At 43.8% G+C, this 5,681-nt stretch overlaps 1 protein-coding gene across 2 annotated transcripts in view; it reads left to right on the forward strand.

The window, feature by feature from the left end:
- Positions 1–4,458: 4,458 nt before the first annotated feature.
- LOC101570570 (calcium-binding mitochondrial carrier protein SCaMC-1) overlaps positions 4,459–5,681 on the forward strand; it is a 33,925-nt gene continuing 32,702 nt past the window's right edge. Inside the window, exon 1 of one of the 2 annotated variants that reach the window (XM_023721741.1) lies at positions 4,459–4,602. The gene's annotated coding sequence lies outside the window, so the exon portion shown is untranslated. Of the gene's footprint in view, positions 4,603–4,947; positions 5,130–5,681 lie in introns of those variants that run through there. The other variant, XM_023721740.1, reaches the window with a different exon arrangement.

Genomic DNA, 5,681 nt, shown 5'->3' on the forward strand with positions numbered 1-5,681 from the left:
CGTGGTGGACATCCGCGAGCTGCAGCAGGGGCTCCAGAACCTGGGCATCCCGCTGGGCCGGGACGCGGAGGAGGTGGGTCGTCCCCGCGGGTCGACCCTGGGGCCCGGGGGCGGCGCCCGGAATTGGTGACGAGATCCCGCCCGGCGGGCCGGCCGGATCCCCGGGGCGGCGGGTTTTTTCCAGTTCGAGGGTGGAGAGCGCCGGCCCTTGAGCCCTGTTGGCATTTGGAAGCCCTGGCCCCAGCGCCACCTCGTTTGTACCTTAGCAAACATTTAATAATTTTTTTTAGCTGTCAGTGTGAGTTCCAAGGTCTGTAAAAGATACACTTTGTATCTCTTTGAAGTTGCTTTGTTTCATAGCTCAAATGGTTTACTGTTTCAAAACAGAAAAGCAATAGTTCTTTGCTGAGGAACGATGGCGAAAGGCGACATTCCACTCACTATTTAAGACACTCTTGCCCGGCTTGCTAGGGCACGCCTGTAATGCCAGCTCTGGGGAGGCTGAGGCGGGAGGATCGCAGTGAGTGCGAAGCCAGCCTGGGTACAGTGAGCCCCCATCTCAGACCAAAAAAAAAAAAAAAGAAAAGAAAAGAAGAAAAAAAAAAAAAAGGAAAAAGACTCTTTAGGTTGATGACTTACGTATACACAAATTGATCTAAAAGGTTGACCTGTTGCTGAGTAATTTCACCTCTTCTGATTCATTATAATTGTGTCCCATATCTTCCACATCAGCAGGGTGGCAGTGCAACAGTATTTGGACCGCTTCCAGCGCTACAGAAACACAGGGGACAGCTGTGGCATTCTCTACCCTGAGACCATGTAGATCGGGTTACTGTGGGGCCAGGGCTGACCACTGCTCCGCAGTTACATATTTAAACTCCTCTGTCTGTGTTTTTAGTATTATAGGCCTCTTCAGTTTCCTATTTTTAAGGTTTGATAAGGTTTTTTGAGTTACAAGCAAATGCTCATTTCTCCTATGATTCACATTATTAATATTTAATAAAATTTCTGGCAGTACCTTTAGGGAGATTCTCTACTTCTGGTCTGTGGCCCACTTCGATGGGAGTGTCCTTTTTATTCACACTTGGAAGACTTTTGGTATTTTTTGCTTGGGTGTCTTTATTTTCTATCACTGATTTCTGTTTATTATCTACTTTGGGTTTACTCAGTTTTTTTTTTCCTAATTTTTTGAATCAAATGCATAACTCATTAATTTGATTATATCCCTTTAATAATTTCTTTAGCATATCTCACAAGTATTTTGGGGAATTATTTTTGTTAGTTTCAGGTATTTTTAAATTTACACTATCATTACATCTTTGACTCAAAAATGTTTAAGAGTGTGCTTTAAAGCGTCGAGTATATGTTTTGGATATCTTCTTTTTTATTTTTTTAAAAAACGTGAATGAAATAGACAAACTTCTGGCAAAGTTATAGACTAAGAAAAAGAAAATCAAATAAAAGTAGGAATTTTATTTTGTTTTATGTTTTGGTGGAACCAGGGATTGAACTCAGGCCCTTGCGCTTGCCAGGGAAGCACTTATTCTACTGAGCCATCTCCCTAGCCCCAAAACTAGGAATTTTATTTTATTTTATTATTTTAAATTAATTTTATTGAGAAACAAATAGCAATGAGACAGTTTCAAAACTGATTAGTAGGATAGTTTCAATAATTAATACATTGCATAATGTTGTCTTCATAGTGGTTATTCATAGTACAAGATGTAGAAATGATATCCTGTCCAAACACTATTAGTACAATTCCTTCTTATTGAATTAAGAGAAAGTAGCTGTATGTCTGTCCTAACTATTTTGTATATACAGATACAAAATGGTCCTTCATTTGTATCCCCTTTTTTTGTTTAAAACTAGGAATTGTAAAAGCCTTTAATTTACCAAGATTTAAGATAGAAATTGTATAAAATTAAGTGAATAGATAGAACAGGATGGCACATATTTGTCCCTGTAACAGAGGTATGTATTTGTTCTATACATAATTTTTTTCATACATATATTCTTTTATGAATAGTTTGTGCGAAATACATTTTGTTTATACATGTGCCCCAAGTGCTCATGGCCAGGCATTATTTACACTCCCAGGATTCTTTTTTGTAGCTGGCTCAGCGCACCCTCGGGCAGGTAGTGCCCGAGCTGCTTGCCTAAGCAGGTGCTTTAGACTGCTTTTAGACTGCTGAGCTATCTCACTGGCCCCCAGGATTTTTTTTTTTTTTTTTAAACTGGCATGCTCTTCCATAAAAGGTTAATGGCAGTTGTTTCTGGATGAATTCTACTTTTTCTGTACATTTTTTGTATTGTTTCAATTTAGAAAAATGCATGCACATTACATTATGCTTAGGGACATAGTTATTGTCATTTTGGATAAATACCACCTCCTGTGTAGCGTGCAAAGCTTTCTGGCCTGCCTCTGAGGCGGAGCTGACTACGCGCTACCATGTGTAGGTCCCTTGCCTCCTGTACCACACTGGGACAACCTTCAAATGATAGTATTTTCATTCGATTATTGTGCTGTCCACTAAGCCCACGCCTCTTGCGGATGATGAGCCCATTTTGTACATCAAATCAGAGCAATGCAAAAAGATGCAAGTCTATGATTTGAAATTCCTCAACAAAGCAGTGGCTTATTTTCTAATGATAGACAAGAGCAGAATTTAACTTTAAATCAGATTGTTAGTGTTTCTAGGTTAAGATAGCCCAAATGTGTTGCGTAGTTCCCAGACCTGCTGGGTAAAATGCATAACTAAATTTGTTTAAAAAGAAAGGAAAGTTCAGCCAGACTGCCTGGGAGTAAGTCCTTACTTCTGCTAGTTTGTTTGCCTTGGGCAGTCTTCTTGATCTCCCAGGTCTCAGTTTGCTCATCTGTGACAAAGGTAACAATAAAGCACCACATGGGGTTACTTATTGTGAAGAATAAATGAATTAAAATATTCAAGTACTTGTAATAATGCCTAGTGACTAAGAAACATTCAAAAGGTACTAGCCCCTTCTCTCTGAATTATCTAGTCCTATTACTACATTCACTAGTGAAAGAAGAATGTTAGTCATGAAAGAAGAATGTTAGTCTCTATGATTGTGGATTTGTCAACTTCCCTTTACAATTCTGCCAATTTTCCCCTTTTTCTGTTTAGATTAGAGGCTCTATTATTGGTGTATTCACAGTTAGCACTGTTAACACCACCCGGTGGAAACTGCTGCTCTGATCATTGTACTTTTTTGCCTGTCCAATAGGCTGAGTCCTGCTTTGGCTGCCAGGTGCTATACCAGGGTGTGCCTCGCTGTTGGTTGGAAAAGCCCAGGGCAAGGGTTGTGGTGTGGGTCAGAGTTCCTAAGGTGTGGCCATCAGCTCTGCCTTCTCTGCAGCCAGGTTTAATGGAGGCTGAGCGAGGTGCTTAACTTCCTTACTTCCTTGCCACGACGAGAGGAAGTGTGTGAGACAGCGGTGTCTTACAAACCTTCAAGAAAGAGCTCCTTCATGGTTCTCTGCCGCTAAGGGGGGGTCTTTGGGGTGAACCACAGTCCCTGTTGGTCATGACCAGTACTCGTTTCCTTTCTTGGCTGTTTTCAGTCCCCTTCACTCTGAGCGGCAATCTCTGTGGGTCCTTGTGACTTCCTTCATTCCTGAGGAATCTGAGCTTCCCAGGCCGACGTTGCTGGATGTGGCCATTCATAGGCAGAATGGGCCAAGGGAAAATCAGGTGCGTCCATGTGGACACTTCAGGTGCATCCATGTCACTCTGTCTCTACTATGTCAAGTCACATGGCCTCCTATTGGTTGTGTCAGTTTAGATCTACTAGGATAGTGACTTCTCTTTTCATCTGGTTGTTCCTGGATACAGAGAGTTTAAAAGGGCAGCTGTAGCTCGGGCTTCCGTGGGACACTTGCTTTCCGTTAGTGCTACTTGCAGGGGGGAGCCTGTGGAGCAGTTAGAGTTTATTTAATCATTACGCCAGGACTCCCGCCTTTCGGTATAAGAAGAGCGGTGCTTGCTCTGTCTTCCTTCCTGCTAAGACGCAGCAGGAACATCCGGATGCTGGGCGGATCCTGACCCTGTGTTCTTGGATTTCCCAGACTCCAGAATCACAGGCCAAGTACATTTTTATGCTTTATAAAGTACTGTGTCTTAGATACTTTGTTGTAATCACAGAGTCTGGACTAACACTTGGTACTCTGTGAAATGGCCAGTGACGTCCTAGGCTGTAGGCCAACTCCCACACCGATTTCTTGGGAACTGGCCAGGCCTTGTGCTGGGGTGCAGCGATATGTGTATGTCCCCACCTGGGCCGTTTTCCTACCTTACAAAAAAAGGGGAGCTTCACCGTGAAGATGTTTCCTTCCGTCATGTGGTTTAATTTTGGATGTACATATTCATCTGAAGTGGTCAGGTTCTAGATTTTTCATCCTCAAACTAAGTTGTTTGCCATATTTTCCTAGGGACGGCTCTGACCGTGTCTTTCTTAGGTGACTCATAGATGGCATCGACCTTGAGCTGAGAAAATGACTGTTATGGACTGAATACATGCACCCTGCGTTCGTATGTCCCAGTGCTGGCGCGTGGTGTAGTGTCATTAGCAGATGGGACTGAGGTAGGTGGTTAGGTCAGAGGGCAGCTGAGTGGGACTTGGAGTACGCGAGACCCTGCGTCTCTCTCGAAGACACAGTGAGAAGAAGCACGACGTGACCTCCATCGAACACTCAGTCTGACAGTGCCTTGACGTGGCGCTTCAGCTTCTCCCACGGTGACAAACCAATGCTTGTTGTTAAGCCAGCGTGGATTTACAGTAGCCCAGTGAGGTCACGCGTATCTCTAGCTTCTCCAGCGGGAAGTTCATTCATGGAGACGGAAATAGATTTTTTTTTTTTTTTAAAGTAGAAACATTTGTATAACATTAAGATATAAAAGATCTTGTTCTTTCGATAACAAATAAGTTTTTTGGGTGATACCTTGTTTTGTTGGGGTCCTTACTATGAAAAGTGAGGGATGCATGTGCAAATGGATAATGCCTGGACTATAAGTAGAAATAGAACTTTGACCCACAACCTGCCGCAACCTGTCTGAGAACCAGCCCCTTATCTACGCAGACAGGCCCGGAATCCAGCCTGCTCTGTGGAGGTAGCTTGCTTCTCCGCATGGTAACCCAGGAACTGTGCGCTCTCTGCTTTAACAGGGAGACCGCAATGACCCGGACTCGGTCAGTCCACTGAAGATTCCTCAAATTCACGCTGACCGGTTCTCCAGGTTTTGCGTTCACTTCAGATATAGGACCAGTCAAAGACAGCAGAATGCGCAGCGCCAGTCATACAGAACATTTGCTTTGTCCTTAGCGTGCGGCTTCTCCAGGCAGACAGCCTGGCTCTGGGCTCGGCTGAAGCCCTCTTTCCCTGCCACCTAGTTTCCCAGGGTTCTGCCCCCCATTAAGTCTGTCAGAGCACAAGTGACAGTGGCTGACCACCTTGCTACAGTAAGTTTTCACAACAGGCAGCCTTTGTTTTTCTTGTTTGGTTGGTTTTCACTTCTTTCTACAAAGGAATATGCAAGGAAGTTCAAAAGAGAAAACTTGGGGCCCGGGAGATGGCTCAGTGGAATAAGAGCTTCCCTGGCAAGCGCAAGGGCCTGAGTTCAATCCCTGATTCTGCCAGAGAGAGAGAGAGAGAGAGAGAGAGA

This window comes from Octodon degus, unplaced genomic scaffold (assembly GCF_000260255.1).
Source record: "Octodon degus isolate 3935 unplaced genomic scaffold, OctDeg1.0 scaffold00084, whole genome shotgun sequence".
Taxonomy (NCBI): domain Eukaryota; kingdom Metazoa; phylum Chordata; class Mammalia; order Rodentia; family Octodontidae; genus Octodon; species Octodon degus.